This window comes from Macaca mulatta, chromosome 1 (genome assembly GCF_049350105.2).
Source record: "Macaca mulatta isolate MMU2019108-1 chromosome 1, T2T-MMU8v2.0, whole genome shotgun sequence".
Lineage (NCBI taxonomy): Eukaryota > Metazoa > Chordata > Mammalia > Primates > Cercopithecidae > Macaca > Macaca mulatta.
In genome coordinates this window covers 193605863-193624098 of record NC_133406.1, presented here as the reverse complement: position 1 = coordinate 193624098, position 18236 = coordinate 193605863, and the positions used below count along the sequence as shown (strand labels likewise).

The 18236-nt window shown below is 40.4% G+C and overlaps 1 protein-coding gene across 2 annotated transcripts in view; it reads left to right on the top strand.

Annotated features, from left to right (window-relative positions):
* The first annotated feature begins 9394 nt into the window (after positions 1-9394).
* CYP4A11 (cytochrome P450 family 4 subfamily A member 11) overlaps positions 9395-18236 on the top strand; it is a 28682-nt gene continuing 19840 nt past the window's right edge. Inside the window, exon 1 of one of the 2 annotated variants that reach the window (XM_077958130.1) lies at positions 9395-9463. The gene's annotated coding sequence lies outside the window, so the exon portion shown is untranslated. The remainder of the gene's footprint in view (positions 9464-18236) is intronic. The other variant, XM_077958147.1, reaches the window with a different exon arrangement.

Here is an 18236-nt window from a genome sequence, read left to right as displayed (position 1 = left end):
ATCCATATTGTCCTTCTGTTGCCCAGACTTCAGGATTAATTCCTTCCTCAAGCAGGGGACAACAAATGGGTGTTCCTTCTCCTATGTTCAGGTATATGATGGCCCCTGCTTTTGCTAGAATATCTCTTCCTAACAAGGGAGTGGGGCTTTCAGGCATAATTGGAAAAGCATGTGAAAAGAGTAAAGTTCCTCAGTCACAACTTAGTGGCTGGGAGAAGTATCTAGTGACTGGCTGTCCTACGACCCCTCAGATAGTGACAGATCTGGAGGACAGCTGTCCAGGACAGGAGAGTAAGACTGAGAAGGCCATGCCAGTGTCCAGGAGACAGTTAACCCCCTGGCCCTCAATGGTCAAACATACCCAGGGCTCTGTGAGGGTGATGGCATGGGCTGGTGCTTACCCCGGGCACCCTCAGTCCTGCTGCTGGATCACCTGGTTAGTGGCTTCTGACTCAGAGGACCTTCATTCCCTGGGGCGGTGGGCCTTCCAGTGATTCCCTTGACATAAGGGGCATGGACAAGGGGGCAGCTTATTTCTATTTGGACAATCTTTTTAAAAGTGTTCTTGTAGAATGCACTAGAAGCAAGCCCTATTAGACACTTGATTTTTCCAGGCTTTCCGTGTTCCAGAGCCTCCAAAGTCTGCTTACCTGAGGGCCATGACTAAAGCAGTGGCCTATTTCTTATCTCGTTTCTCCCATTCCGCTTGCTCTGCCTGATCTCTATTATAAAAAAACAAGGTTGCCGTGTTCAATAGTTCTAATAGCTCTATTAGAAGCCATGGGTCATGGGGCTATGAAGCCAGTAACTAAGTTTTGCTCCAGGCCTAAGGTAGACTCTTGAAGTTTTTTTCTAATGTCAGCAGTGGACTGAATGATAAACTTATCCTTTAAGATTAGTTGGCCTTCAATAGAGTCAGGTGACAGAGAGGTGTGCTTCTTCAATGCCTCCCTTAGTTTCTCCAGAAAGACAGTAGGATTTTCTTCCTTTCCCTGTGTTATAGTGGACATTATAGAATAATTTTTGGGCTTCTTCCTAGTTTTCCTTAGTCCTTCTAGAACACAAGTTAGTAAATGTCGGCGGCACCAATCTCCATGTTCTGATTCTGCATCCCAGTGAGGGTCTACACTGGGAACTGCCTGCAGACCTGTTGGGAATTGTTCTCTTTCCTCTGTTGTCATCCTATCATTGACCTGACTGAGATACCAGAGATGACCAAACTCTTGGGCTACAGTTATGGCATCATTTCTCTCATTTGGGGTTAGTGTCTGATCTAGCAGTAACATTATATCTCTCCATGTCAGATCAAAGGATTGTCCTAACCCTTGTAAAACATCAATACAGACAAACAAATGCTGAGAGATTTTTGTCAACACCAGACCTGCCCCACAAGAGCTCCTGAAGGAAGCACTAAACATGGAAAGGAACAACAGGTACCAGCCACTACAAAACATGCCAAAATGTAAAGACCATTGATGCTAGGAAGAAACTGCATCAACTAACTAGCAAAATAACCAGCTAACATGATAATGACAGGATGAAGTTCACACATAACAATATTAACCTTAAATGTAAATGGGCTAAATGCTCCAATTAAAAGACACAGACAGGTAAATTGGATAAAGAGTCAAGACCTATCAGTTTGCTGCATTCAGAAGATCCATCTCACATGCAGAGACACACATAGGCTTAAAATAAAGGGATGGAGAAAGATCTACCAAGCAAACGGAAAACAAAAAAAGGCAGGGGTTGCAATTCTAGTCTCTGATAAAACAGACTTTCAACCAACAAAGATCAAAAGAGACAAAGAAGGCCATTACATAATGGCAAAGGGATCAATCCAACAAGAAGAGCTAACTATCCTAAATATATATGCACCCAATACAGGAGCATCTAGATTCATAAAGCAAGTCCTTAGAGACTTAGACTCCCATACAATAATAATGGGAGATTTTAACACCCCACTGTCAACATTAGACAGACCAACAAGACAGAAACTTAACAAGAATATCCATGAATTGAACTCAACTCCACACCAAGCAGACCTAATAGACATCTACAAAACTCTCCACCTCAAATCAACATAATATACATTCTTCTCAGCACCACATCACACTTATTCCAAAATTGACCACATAGTTGGAAGTAAAGCACTCTTCAGCAAATGTAAAAGAACAGAAATTATAACAAACTGTCTCTCAGACCACAGTGAAATGAAACTAGAACTCAGGATTAAGAAACTCAAACAAAACCACACAACTACATGGAAACTGAACAACCTGCTCCTGAATGACTACTGGGTACATAACGAAATGAAGGCAGAAATAAACATGTTCTTTGAAACCAATGAAAACAAAGATACAACATACCAGAATCTCTGAGACACATTTAAAGCAGTGTGTAGAGGGAAATTTATAGCAATAAATGCCCAATCGACAAAGAACGAAAGATCTAAAATCAGCACCCTAACATCACAAATAAAAGAACTCGAGAAACAAGAGCAAACACATTCAAAAGCTAGCAGAAGGCAAGAAATAACTAAGATCAGAGCAGAACTGAAGGAGATAGAGACACAAAAGCCCTCCAAAAACTCAATGAATCCAGGAGCTGGTTTTTTGAAGAGATAACAAAATTGATAGATCACTAGCAAGACTAATAAAGAAGAAAAGAGAGAAGATTCAAATAGATGCAATAAAAAATGATAAAGGGGATATCACCACCAACCCCACAGAAATACAAACTACCATCAGAGAATACTATAAACACCTCTACACAAATAAACTAGAAAACCTAGTAGAAATGGATAAATCCCTGGACACATACACTCTCCCAAGACTAAACCAGGAAGAAGTTGAATCCCTGATTAGACTAATAACAGGCTCTGAAATAGAGGCAATAATTAATAGCCTGCCATTCAAAAAAAGTCCAGGACCAGATGGATTCACAGCCAAATTCTACCAGAGGTACAAGGAGGAGATGCTACCATTCCTTCTGAAACTATTCCAATCAATAAATAAAGAGGGAATACTCCCTAACTCATTTTATGAGGCCAACATCATACTGATGCCAATGCCTGGCAGAGATACAACAAAAAAAGAGAATTTTAGACCAATATCCCTGATGAACATCGATGCAAAAATCCTCAATAAAATACTGGCAAACCAAATCCAGCAGCACATCAAAAAGCTTATCCACCATGATCAAGTGGGATTCATCCCTGGGATGCAAGGCTGGTTCAACATATGCAAATCAATAAATGCAATCCAGCATATAAACAGAACCAAAGACAAAAACAACATGATTATCTCAATAGATGCAGAAAAGGCCTTTGACAAAATTCAACAGCCCTTCATGCTAAAAACTCTCAATAAATTCGGTATTGATGGAACGTATCTCAAAATAATAAGAGCTACTTATGAGAAACCCACAGCCAATATCATACTGAAAGGGCAAAAACTGGAAGCATTCCCCTTGAAAACTGCCACAAGACAGGGATGCAGTCTCTCACCACTCCTGTTCAACATGGTGTTAGAAGTTTTGGCCAGGGCAATCAGGCAAGAGAAAGAAATAAAAGGTATTCAGTTAGGAAAAGAGGAAGTCAAATTGTCCCTGTTTGCAGATGACATGATTGTATATTTAGAAAACCTCATGGTCTCAGCCCAAAATCTCCTTAAGCTGATAAACAACTTCAGCAAGGTCTCAGGATACAAAATCAATGTGCAAAAGTCACAAACATTCTTATACACCAATAACAGACAAACAGAGAGCCAAATCATGAGTGAACTCCCATTCACAATTGCTTCAAAGAGAATAAAATACCTAGCAATCCAACTTACAAGGGATGTGAAGGACCTCTTCAAGGAGAACTACAAACCACTGCTCAATGAAATAAAAGAGGGCACAAACAAATGGAAGAACATTTCATGCCCATGGATAGAAAGAATTAATATTGTGAAAATGGCCATACTGCCCAAGGTAATTTACAGATTCAGTGCCATCCCCATTAAGCTACCAATGACTTTCTTCACAGAATTGGAAAAAACTAGTTTAAAGTTCATATGGAACCAAAAAAGAGCCCACATTACCAAAACAGTCCTAACCCAAAAGAACAAATCTGGAGGCATCACACTACCTGACTTCAAACTGTACTACAAGGCTACAGTAACCAAACAGCATGGTACTGGTACCAAAACAGAGATATAGACCAATGGAACGGAACAGAGCCCTGAGAAATAACCACACATCTACAGCCATCTCATCTTTGACAAATCTGACAAAAACAAGGAATGGGGAAAGGATTCCCTATTTAATTAATGGTGCTGGGAAAACTGGATAGCCATAAGTAGAAAGCTGAAACTGGATCCCTTCCTTACTCCTTATACAATAATTAATTCAAGATGGATTAGAGTCTGAAATGTTAGACCTAAAACCATAAAAGCCCTGCAAGAAAACCTAGGCAATACCATTCAGGACATAGGCATGGGCAAGGACTTCATGTCTAAAACACCAAAAGCAATGGCAACAAAAGTCAAAATTGACAAATGGGATCTAATTAAACTAAAGAGCTTCTGCATAACAAAAGAAACTACCATCAGAGTGAACAGGCAACCTACAGAATGGGAGAAAACTTTTGCAATCTACTCATCTGACAAAGGGCTAATATCCAGAACCTACAAAGAACTCAATCAAATTTACAAGAAAAAAACAAACAACCCCATCAAAAAGTGGGCAAAGGACATGAACAGACACTTCTCAAAAGAAGACATTTATGCAGTTAACAGACACATGAAAAAATGCTCATCATCACTCACCATCAGAGAAATGCAAATCAAAACCACAATGAGATACCATCTCACACCAGTTAGAATGGCAATCATTAAAAAATCAGGAAACAACAGGTGCTGGAGAGGATGTGGAGAAATAGGAACACTTTTACACTGTTGGTGGGACTGTAAACTAGTTCAGCCATGTGGAAAACAGTGTGGCGATTCCTCAAGGATCTAGAACTAGAAATACCATTTGACCCAGCCATCCCATTACTGGGTATATACCCAAAGGATTATAAATCATGCTGCTATAAAGACACATGCACACGTATGTTTATTGTGGCACTATTCACAATAGCAAAGACTTGGAGTCACCCAAATGTCCATCAGTGACAGACTGGATTAAGAGAATGTGGCACATATACACCATGGAATACTATGCAGCCATAAAAAAGGATGAATTCATGTCCTTTGTAGGGACATGGATGCAGCTGGAAACCATTCTCAGCAAACTATTGCAAGAACAGAAAACCGAACACCACATTTTCTAAGTCATAGGTGGGAATTGAACAATGAGAACACTTGGACCCAGGAAGGGGAACATCACACACCAGGGCCTGTTGTGGGATTGGGGGAGTGGGGGAGGATAGCATTAGGAGATATACCTAATGTAAATGACGAGTTAATGGGTGCAGCACACCAACATGGCACATGTATACATATGTAACAAATCTGCACATTGTGGACATGTATCCTAGAATTTAAAGTATAATAAAAAAGACAAAAAAATTCAATTAAAAAATATATATAGTCATCAGCGTTATCTGAGAATTTACCTAGGTCTATTTTAATTTGCTTCAAGTCTGACAGGGAAAAAGGTACGTATACTCTGACTGGGACAAATTTTCCAGAATACATCTTAGGGGCGATTTTGCCTTGGGGTGATTTTTCCCATCTGAAAATAAAACACAGGGATGCCAGCACCCCTAGTCATTTTCTGATGAGCATTAGTCCTAGAGCATCCTCTATAGTCCTAATGCTTATTCCTTTCCAAGGTACATAACCACCCAGGGACCTCTGCTTATTGGATTAGTTACTTTCAATGACGTAGCAGTCCTCCACCTATTTTCTTGCCTTTCCTGACCACAAAGAAAGGGGTCTGGGCTACTGGATTCTAGAGGTCCTTTACCAGCATGCCCAACATTGCCATTGTGCTCAGAAGTGGGTTCCATTCTAGGGTGTGTAACAACCTGTGGAACTCTGCTTATCAGATTAGTTACGCTCACCAGTGGAGCAGTCCTGCACCAGTTTTCCCACGTTCCCTGACCACAAAGAAAGGGGTCCAGGCTGCTAGATTCTAGTGGTCCTTTACCAGCACGTCCGACATTGCCTTTGCCCTCAAGGGTGTGTTCTAGAGCTGGGCTGGGTTCCTGAGTATTCCATAATAACGAAGTTGCCGCATCAAGATGCATTCCTACAGACAACTGTTCTCTCTTATGCAAATTCGTTTGACAGAGGGTATGGATAGCCTTTTGGGTCAGGAATGAGATAGAGTTTTGGATTCTGTAAGTACTTTAAGGCTTGGCTGAGTGCAAACGGCTCTCATGTTTGAGCAGACCAATTATTAGGGAATTTTCTTAACTCTGCTTCTACAGGAGCTTCCCTCAAATATTGAATACCCATTGTGTTTTTTCCTCAGTCACCTGGGAGGAAACATCTATTGTCCTGTCCTGAAGGGAGTTCCTCTTAGGTCTGGTTGGACTTTTGTATGGTAACTAAGACTTAAATCCCCTGTTAGGAAATCTGCTGGATTAAGGGAATTTTCACTGGTTAATGTTAAATTATCTTTTTCTAACAGAATAACCCCATACTTTAAGACTTTTGAGTTAGTAAACTACACTTCTTGCTGTTTTGACTTAGGATAGTTCTGACCTGGTGAGATGGGCTTACAATGAGGTTTCCTCTAAAGGCTAATTTTTTACTTCCTTCAGTTAGCAAAGCAGTTGCCGCTACAGATTGAATGCATATGGGCCATCCGCAGGTTCCTGGGTTAAGGATTTTTGATAGGAAGTCTACTGGTTGTCAGTGGCCTCAGTGCTTTTGGGTTATGCCCTGTTTACGCTGACAACAAAGTGGTATTGGAGTGTTATAGGGTCATGGAGAAAACCTTCAATTATCAACTATAGGTTTTTAATTTACCCTGGCTTTTAAAGAAACAGTGTATTTTTTTAAAAAAATTTATACCACTTCTTACTACTTCTATCTTTCTCTTTCTCTCTTTCTTTCTCCTTTCTGTCTTTGTAGATGGATTTTGGAAACACAGTGGAAGGATGTTCACTCATTGTCCCCATTTGCCACTATAGGAATATGCACCTCCCTTTTATTTACTCAATTTGCTTTCATCCTGATCTATTATGTTGTTGTAGACCCAGTTCCAGTTGTTAAAGTACTAGGTTATCAGTTCTAAGGCCCTGGCAAGGGTGGTGGGGAATGGGTCCCACATAATTGTCCATGTAGAGAACTGTATGACTAAATAGGGAGGGACATCAGGGGCAAGACGCCCTGGGTTCATAGCCTAGGGGCCTAACGAAGCAGCGTAGAGCTTCCTCATATCTCTTTGGAGATACAGCCTGCACTAATACTTGGAGGACGAAGTGAAAACCTGAAGCATTAGTATCTAGGAGGCAGAGATCAGAGGAAATAGATTCAGAAGTAAGGAGAATTTTGGGGCTACACATTCAAGAAATTCATAGTCAGGACCCAGGAGGTATGGGTCAGAAGGAAAGGTAGGGGCGCATGCATGGGCGACTGTTGAGTAGAGACTTCTGGCTGCCCCATGATCTCAAGCAGCTAATGCCAGGAGTTCGGGACAAGAGCTTTCTGCCTCTAGTCGGACCTCAGCTTCCCCAGGAAAACTGAAAGGGGAAGCTGGTTCCAGGCAAACCAATGCTCCCAACCCAGAAAAAGTTGGGGCTTGTTAGAAAGTCCTTTCCCAGACAGCCTCACACCTGAGTCTCAAGTCTGGTGGCCACGCTAATTGTTTTTAACTGGAAGACAGGTGCCTGGTATTTTCCTCCAATTCTAAGGAAGGATAGGACAGACTAGCAAGAGAAAGTGGTCCAATATTACTCACCACTTTCGAGGTCCCTTAGTGATCACCAAAATGTTACTGGGGGTTTCTTTGTTCTTAGAGCTCGCAAGTTGGTGGTGGGCCACTTCCAAGATTGCGGCAAGCCTCTTGTTCTCTGCCTTGGGGTCCTTGGCCTCACTGATTCCAGGGAATGGAATCTTCAGACATGCAGTGAGTGTTATAGCTCTACTAGAAGCCATGGGTCACGGAAGAGAACCGTGGAACACAGCGACCAGTGTTCAGCTAGATTAGGATGAACTCGGGCACTTATCCATGCAGGAACAATGGGGAGTCTTTAGTCCGATTGGGAGTGGCAAGGGGTGCCTCCCTGGATCAGGAGTGCCATGGACACCCTGCCAGATCCAGAGGTGTGGAAGTCAGTGTCAGGACTGGAACGGTGGCCAACAGCAGTGATGGATGGCGAGGAAAAGCTCAGCTCAAGTCATAACAAACATAAACCAGAAGAGTATGCAGTTTCAAGATTTAATACATTGAAAACAGAGCTCCCATAAAAATGGGAGGGGACCCAAAGGGGGTTGCCAGGTTTTTTCAATATACAATATTATGTCATCCGCAAACAAGGACAATTTGACTTCTTCCTTCTTAATTTAGATGTCCTTTATTTCTACTTTTGCCTAATTGCTCTAGCTAGTGATTCCAATACTATGTTGAATATGAATGGTGAGATAGGGCATTCTTGTCTTGTTGTAGTTCTTAAAGGAAAAACTTTCAGCTTTTTCCCAATCAGTTTGTTAGCCACAGGTTTTCTGTTAATGGCCTTTATTGTGTTTAAAACATTTTCGTTGAGGACCTGCATGTGCAGGGCTCTGTTCCAGACATCTCAGAGGACAGAGACAGAAATCATTCTGCCCTTTCATTCTATGGGAAATACAGATAATAGACAGACAATTGAGTAAAATAATCACAGACAGCAATGAGTGCTGAGAATAAAGACAGTGCTATGAGAGACACTAAAGGGAAGGACCTGCTTAAATAGGTGATCTGGGCAGGCCTCTTCTCATAGCCAAGACTCATGGTGAAACTCGAAGGATGGTGAGACTCTGGCTGTGTGAAGCACAAGGGAGGAACATTCAGTGCGGGAAGAACAGCAAGCAAAAAGGCTCTGGGGTGGAAAAGATCATGGTATATTTTAGGAGCCGCCCCATGGTGAGACAATCGCCTCAGAAGAGGCTGACGAGATCACACGGATGGTGACATGTGCTCTATATCAGGGTATGATCAAAATGCAGAAGGATAATGGCTAAAAACACTTTGCTCCATGCCCAGGACCTAGCAAGTATTATCCTAAGGAAATGATACTCAGATACTAGCAAAACTGAAGTTAGAAATTTGAAATGATGATCCTGACACTCACATGCTTTATAATCTGAAAGTCACTTAACATCTCTGGGCCTCGGTTCACCTGTCTGTAAAATAAGGTTAATATTAATGACACCTAGTAAATTAAGGAGTAGCTGTGACTGTGCTTAGCAAAGGTTAAGCACTCAGCAAATACAGAAGAGACATTGAGACTTAATGGCATGCCGGCACTGTGCAAGGTCCTGAGGTAAGAAAACCTGCCTTTCTCGGAATCACCTCTGCCTCTCATTCCAGGTAGGAAGTGATGATACAGAAGGTCCTCAGCTAAGACTAAACAGATTTCTTTGCCTTTCATCAGACTAGAAAAGCAAGCAAATATTTAAGTTTTAAAGGTTTGTGCCTGGAAGATATAGTTTTTGTAGAGCAGTAAAAGTAAACAAGAAATGTAAAGTTATATCAGCATCAAACTCACCTTTAGCAAAACCTAGAAATCAAGTCCCTGGACTGATCTACCCACAGGAGTAACTGCTTCAAGACGCCACCAAGGGGCATCTTCCTGTTCCCTCCTCTGCCTTGGCTTGCCTAAACACTGAATGAGAAAATATCCAGCAACACAAATATCAGTTTCATCTTTACAATATGGCACTCAAAACTGCAATGAGTCTCTTCAGGATGGTGATATAACCAGTTCAAAGTTTTGCTTTTTCCAACTGTGACTCATTGATTCAATCAGTAGGTATTTCTTGGGCATCATCAACAGAGTGTCATCTTCTTGATGCGATGGGAAGCAAAGGACATAGCAGCTGAGTTATGAACTTTCAGGAGGTTTTGTGGAGGAGCTGCCCTGGATAGTGAGACTTGCATTTATGCCAATATGTGGAGTTCATAATGTGACACATCTTCCTGCTATTTGGAAGCACTGAATAAAACATAGCAAACATGAAATGCCCCCCTGGAAATTTCAGGGACTGCTATCTGGACTGGAGGCTCAACTTAATCATGACCTCCTTTAAATGAATGATTAACAGCAAAGTCTCTGGAGCCTGACTGCCTGGGTTACAATCCTGGCTGTACCTCTTACCAACTGGGGGATTCTGGACAGGGAGCTACCCTGATTGCACCTTAGCTTTCCCACCTATAATATGAAGATTTTTTTAAAAACCTCTTTTGTAGAGTTTTTGTGAAGAAAGCATGTAAAGTTTTGGCTTCATGGCCAGAACATAACAAGTGCTCACTAAATGTTGGCCATTACCACATTATGAGCCCAACTCTAAAGAAATTGAGAATTTAGGGAGGGAAAAAAAAAGCACAACGAGAATTCAAAGCCAAAATCTCTGACTTCGGAGCTACTGTTGCTCATGCTATGGGAGAAAAACAGGTGCTGAGCCAAGTAGGGAAAGAGTCAGGGTCCAAGGGTCCCCAGTGGGGGTTAGGGAGGCAGTGATGGGTGGTGGAAGGTAGCCACAGAACTAGGGGAGGTTGGGTGGAATGAAGGGTAAACGGTTACATGTCCCTACTGTTTGGTTTGGATAGGAGCCCAGGATTTGAGGCAGAAAGAAAAGAACTCTGACTCTCTGAGTTCTGTAATCAATCACCTGCCATGAGTGGGGCAAAGGAGGAAGGTGTTGGGCATAAGAGTTTACATGGATTAGGGAGCAGGAGGAAATGGGGCCCCTGGGAGAGCTGACTTCCAAGGAATTCTTTCTGAAATCTACTTTGATTTATGTTCTGAATTGACGACCTTTGGTATGACCTTGTGGAGATAATTATGACAAAAAGTAAGAGGAGTGGTAATTTGAAGATGAGCTTGTCCCATTTCTGCTCTTCCACGTATGATCTCCATGAATCTGTCAGTGCTTTTTCCTTGTTCTAGTATTTACCCACTGGTAAATTCCTGTTCATCCTTAAAGACCTCTTTACTTATTTATTTTCTGTTTCTCTGAATGGCCCAAGTCTACAATTTATTCCTTCAGTACACCATCTATAATGTTTTAACACAATAATTTATTTTTCTTCCTTTTGCTACTAAACGGTGAGGGTAAAAACACCTTTGTTTTTGAATAAATAAATAAGTGAATAAGTGAATAATTCTATGAGATATTCAGAGAAGTGCCTGTAATCCCAGCACTTTGGGAGGCCAAGGCATGTGGATCACGAGGTCAGGAGATCGAGATATTCAGAGAAGTGATTGTTATCCCACCCATTTTAGTTTTCTAGGGCTATTGTGAAAAAATACCAGAAAGTTGGTGGATTAAAACAGTGCAAATCTATTCTCTCATAGTTCTAGAGGCCAGAGTCTGAAATCAGATTTACAGGGCCAAAATCACAGTAGTAGAAGAGCCCCGCTCTTTCTGGAATCTCTAGGGCAATTTCATTCCCTTCCACTTCTAGGGGCAAATTCATTCCCTTCCACTTCTGGCTCCTGGTGGCTGCTGGCATTCCTTGCTTTGTGGCCACATCACTCTATTCTTCAAAGTCAACATCTTCAAATGTCTTTTTCCTCTGTCTCCACATGGCCTTCACCCATGTATGCCAGACATTCCTCTGTTCCCTCTTATGAAGGGAAATAAATGATTTCATTAAGGGCTCATCTTGATAATCCAGGTTAATCTCACAATCTTTAGTATAATCATATCCTCAAAGACCACTTTTCTAATAAGATAACATAGACAAGGTTCAGAAATTAGCACCTGATACCTTTTGGAATCACTACTCAGCTTTGCACAGTCTGCCTTCTATTTCCCAAAGACTCACATCCAACCACATGCAAAATATATTCATCTCTTCCCAACAACCCAAAAGCCTCACTTCTTTATAGCATCAATTCCAAAATGTCATCTAAATATCCAAGCTCAAAAGTATCATTTTATCTCCTAAGTTATCTAACTTAGGTACCTGTGAGGTGCTGGGTATAAGCCATCCTTGAATAAAATTCCTCTAAAATTCTGGAGCTGTGAAAGTAAAATCCAACATATGTAAAAGGGTTGCCTTCTTCTAGTTTCAAATAACATGTTCCTCATTTCCTTGTGAGTTCTCATCAGAAGTACTTTTAATGTTACTTTTCCTACTAACATTCTGGTATGATAATGTAAATATTCTCCAAACCATTAGAAGCTTTTTCATCCATGCTTCTCAGTTCCTTCAAAGCCCTCATGAGAAGCATTTTAATGTCCATGTATCTGCCAATAGTGAGTTTAAGGCAGTCTGTGCTTTTCTTATCAATGCACTTCAAAAATCTTCCAGTCTCTACCTATTCTTCAATTCCAAACCCAATTGTACATTTTGACTACTTATTACAGCACACCTCACCTCTACTACCATAATTATTTGTCTCCTGTAACAAATGACCACAAATGTGGTGATTTAAAATGACAGAGTCAGGCACAGTGGTGCGAGTCTGTAATACTAGCTACTCTGATAGCTGAAGCAGGAGGACTGTTTGAGCCCAGGAGTTTCAGACCAGTCTCAGCAACTTAAAGAAGACCCTGTCCATAAAACAGAGAGAGAGAGAGAATAAAAATAGAAATTCATTATCTCACTGTTCTGGAGGCCTGAAGTCCAAAATCAATATCCTGGCTAAAATCAAAGTGTCAGCAGGGCTGTGCTCCCTCCAGAGTTCTAAGGCAGAATCCATTCCCTGCCTCCTACCCACTGCTGGCTGCCAGCATTTCAAGGTTTATGGCTGCATCCTTCCCATCTTCAAGGTCAGCATCTTCAAATCTTTTTCCATCTTATCTTTGCATGACCTTCCCTGTGTGTGTCGTATCTCCTTTTACGTTTAGAGCTCACTTTGATAATCCAGGATAATCCCCCCATCTCAGTCCTTAATTTCATCACATCACTTCCCAAATAAGATATCTTTTACAGGTTCTAGATATTCAAACTTGATATCTTTGGAGGTCATCACCCAGCATACAATAATCTTCCTGCTGACCCTCAAAGATGGCCACCCCCCATCAAAATGCATTTGCCTCATCCCAACATTCCAAAAGCCTCAACCCATTACAGCACCAGCTCAAGTGCAAGATCTCATCTATGTATCATAAGCTTAAAACTCTTTTTCATGTCCCTAGTGGAATACTTGATGGTATAATGGAGATTGACACGTCACATGTCACATATATAGGGGTAAGGTTAGTGGTAATAATTTTATTCGTAAGAAATGTATGAGTTGGCCATATGAAATGGTGGGTATTATGGCCATACTTACAGAAATAAAACTTTTAGCAGTAAAGCCTTAATAATAAAAATAAATTGTGTGGTTTCTGGAATATAAAGATTATAAAATAATGACCCTGAAAATAAAGTTATTTTAGCAGTATTCTTCTTATTCAGATAAGAATAAGCACATGGTCCTGCTGCATATTTAACATTAAACCCTGACACAAGCTATGTTTCCCCCTCAGTTAAACTGACTAGAGCACTCAAGTAGTTTCTTCTGAAGCTGAAATAAATCCCCTTATGGTAAGTGACCATGATGTAAAAATTAATCACAAATATTATTGGGTAATTGTAAGGGTAGATAGTGTAAAGGACACACTTATTAATATAATTGATAGTAAAATGATTGCTAAACTTACTTCACATGAAATTGTGCTGTTGCTCCTCATGCCCTAATTGAAGAAAATATATTTTGAATTTGAAGCTCATTTATATCTTAGCATGGAATATACACCTAGACTTGATACTGATAAAATAAATAATGTCCCCAAGTTTATATTAATTACTAGATGTGGCATAGGGAAAAGAACTGTATTATTAATGTCAAGGTAAGAGATTGAATTGATAAGTAATAATATAGAGGAAGCTGATGGTTATAATGAGTCTTGAATAAACAATTGAAAGCATTGGCAATTGGTTGTAGCAGTTTATAGGGAGCAGTAACACTAGGTTCTTTTCAAAACTGTGTATGTCTTAAAAGTTTTTGGGCAATTCATGTTAAGAATGCTATCGCTAATTAATCAGGAATAACTAATAATATTTTATTAATAATGAATATGTTGGTAAGAAGAGGATTTGAACCTCTAATTACAAATGCCTAAGTTTGACACAAATCCAGACTGTCACCTTAACAAGTCTTGTTGGCGTTAACTTAATGTTTATTATTTACTTCAAGATTGTGTCATCTATTTAATATATGGTGACATTGAAAATTTGGCCCTGTTTCTGTTGTCCTTTCTTTGGAAAAGAGGCCAGTCAGGAATGGTATCTCTGTTACTGCAAGGCTTCCAGTATTTAGTGAGAATATGATAGAAGACAAAGCTTTAAATTGTTCTATTTTCAAAGATATTGCTCATCATCTAAAGTGTGAATAAGGAATCCAGAGGACAACAATAATAAAGCTTTAAAGAATGCTCATATAGCCCAAATAGCCAAAGCCACACTAAACAAAAAAAACAAAAAACAAAATGGAGGTATCGCATTGCCCAACTTCAAACTATACTAAGCAGTTACCAAAACAGCATGGTTCTGGTACAAAAGCAGATGCATAGACCAAGGGAACAGTTCAGAGAACTCAGAAATAAAGCTATGCACCTACAGCCATCTGATCCTCAGCAAAGTCGACAAAAACAAGCAATGGGAAAAGGACTCTCTATACAATAAATGGTACTGGGAAAACTGGGTGACCATATGCAAAAGAATGAAATGACCCTGACTTTTTACCATATAAAAATTAACTTAAGATGGATTAAAGGGGCCAGGCAAGGTGGCTCACGCCAGTAATCTCAGCACTTTGGGAGGCCTAAGCGGGCAGATCACAAGGTCAGGAGATCGAGATCATCCTGGCTAATACAGTGAAACCCCATCTCTACTAAAACTACAAAAAATTAGCCAGGAATGGTGGCAGGCGCTTGTAGTCCCGGCTACTCAGGAGGCTGAGGCAGGAGAATGGCATGAACCCGGGAGGTGGAGCTTGCAGTGAGCCAAGATCGGAAAAAAAAAGAAAAAAAAAGAAAAGATAGATTAAAGGTTTAAATGTAAGACCTCAAACTATAAGAATCCTAGATGAAAACCTAGGAAACATGATGATGTACATCAGCCTTGAGAAATAATTTATAACTAAGTCCTCAAAAGTAATTGCAGAAAAGGAAAAATTGACAAGTAGGACTTAATTAAAATGCTTCTGCACAGCAAAAGAAACTATAAACAGAGTAAACAGATAACCTACAGAATGGGAGAAAATATTCATAAACTATGCATCTGACAAAGGTCTAATATCCAGAATCCCTAAAGAAATTAAAGAAATTCATTTTTAGAATTTAAAGAAATTAAACAATTCATTTTTTTATTATACTTTGAGTTCTGAGATACATGTGCAGAACGTGCAGGTTTGTTACATAGGTATACATGTGCCATGGTGGTTTGCTGCACCCATCAACCCGTCATCTCCATTAGGTATTTCTCCTAATGCTATCCCTCCCCTAATCCCCCACCCCCGACAGGCCCCGGTGTGTGATATTCCACTCCCTGTGTCCATGTGTTCTCATTTTTCCACTTCCAATTATGAGAACATGTGGTGTTTGGTTTTCTGTTCTTGGGTTAGTTTGCTGAGAATGATGGTTTCCAGCTCCATCCATGTCCCTGCAAAGGACATGAACTCATCCTTTCTATGGCTGTATAGTGTTCCATGGTGTATATATGCCACATTTTCTTTATCCAGTCTATCATTGATGGACATTTGGGTTGGTTCCAAGTCTTTGCTACTGTGAACAGTGTCACAATGGACATACATGTGCATGTGTCTTTATAGTAGAATGATTTATAATCCTTTGGGTATATACCCAGTAATGGGATTGCTGGGTCAAATGGTATTTCTGGTCCTAGATCCTTGAGGAATCGCCACACTGCCTTCCACAATGGTTGAATTAATTTGCACTCCCACCAATAGTGTAAAAGCATTCCTATTTCTCCACGTCCTCTCCAGCATCTGTGGTTTCCTGACGTTTTAATGATTGCCATTCTAACGGGCATGAGATGGTATCTCATTGTGGTTTTGATTTGCATTTCTATAATAACCAGTGATAATGAGCTTTTTTTGCTATGTTTGTTGGCCGCATAAATGTCTTCTCTTGCAAAGTGTCTGTTCATATCCTTTGCTCACTTTTTGGCAGGGTTGTTATTTTCTTGTGAATTTGTTTAGGTTCTTTGTAGATTCTCGAAATTAGCCCTTTGTCAAATGGATAGATCACAAAAATTCTCTCCCATTCTGTAGGTTGCCTATTCACTCTGATGATAGTTTCTTTGCTGTGCAGAAGCTCTTTAGTTTAATTAGATTCCATTTGTCAATTTTGGATTTTGTTGCCATTGCTTTTGATGTTTTGGACATGAAGTCCTTGCCCATGCCTATGTCCTGAATGGTATTGCCTAGGTTTTCTTCTAGGGTTTTTATGGTTTTACGTCTTAAGTTTAAGTCTTTAATCCATCTTCAGTTAATTTTTGTATAAGGTGTAAGGAAGGGACCCAGTTTTAGTTTTCTGCATATGGCTAGCCAATTTTCCCAACACCGTTTATTAAATAGGGAATCCTTTCCCCATTGCTTGTTTTTGTTAGGTTTGTCAAAAATCAGAATTGTAGATATGTGGTGTTATTTCCGAGGCCTCTGTTCTGTTCCATTGGTCTACATATCTGTTTTGGTACCAGTACCATGCTGTTTTGGTTACCGTAGCCTTGTAGTATGGTTTGAAGTCAGGTAGCATGATGCCTCCAGCTTTGTTCTTTTTGCTTAGGATTGTCTTGGCAATGTGGGCTCTTTTTTTGTTCCATATGAAATTTAAAGTAGTTTTTTCTAATTCTGTGAAGAAAGTCAATGGTAGCTTGATGAGAATAGCATTGAATCTATAAATTACTTTGGGTAGTTTGGCCATTTTTACTATATTGATTCTTCCTATCCATGAGCATGAAATTTTTTTCCATTTTTTGTGTCCTCTTTTATTTTGTTGAGCAGTGGTTTGTAGTTCTCCTTATAGAGGTCATTCACATCCCTTGTAAGTGGTATTCCTAGGTATTTTATTTTCTTTGTAGCAATTGTGAATGGGAATTCACTCATGATTTGGCTTTCTGTTTGTCTATTATTGGTGTGTAGGAATGCTTGTGATTTTTGCACATTGATTTTTGTATCCTGAGACTTTGCTGAAGTTTCTTATCAGCTTAAGGAGATTTGGAACTGAGACAATGGGGTTTTCTTTCTTTTTTTTTTATTTTTTTATTTTTTTTATTTTATTATTATGATTTTTTTTGAGACAGAGTCTTGCTCAGTCGCCCAGGCTGGAGTGCAGTGGCCAGATCTCGGCTCACTGCAAGCTCCGCCTCCCGGGTTTACGCCATTCTCCTGCCTCAGCCTCCCGAGTGGCTGGGACTACAGGCGCCCGCCACCACGCCCGGCTAGTTTTTTGTATTTTTTAGTAGAGACGGGGTTTCACAGTGTTAGCCAGGATGGTCTCGATCTCGTGACCTCGTGATCCGCCCGTCTCGGCCTCCCAAAGTGCTGGGATTACAGGCTTGAGCCACCACGCCCGGCCAACAATGGGGTTTTCTAAATATACAATCATGTCATCTGCAAACAGAGACAATTTGACTTCCTCTCTTCCTATTTGAATATCTTTTATTTCTTTTTCTTACCTGGCCAGAATTTCCAATACAAGCAAAAAACAAACAACCCCATTAAAGACACAGACACTTCTCTAAAGAAGACATATAGGCAGGAAACAAATATTTTTTTAAAAATGCTCAACATCACTAATCAACAGAAATGTGAATCAAAACCACATCTCACACAAGTCAGAATGGCTATTATTAAAAAGTTTTGATTAATTTAAAAATCCTAAGATGGCCAAATAGGAACAGCTCCAACCTCCAGCTCCCAGTGTGAGCGACACAGAAGATGGGTGATTTCTGCATTTTCAACTGAGGTACTGGGTTCATCTCACTGTGTCGTGTCAGACAGTTGGCGCTGGTCCACGGGTGCAGCCCAACCAGCAAGAGCTGAAGCAGGGCGAGGCATCGCCTCACCTGGAAAGTGC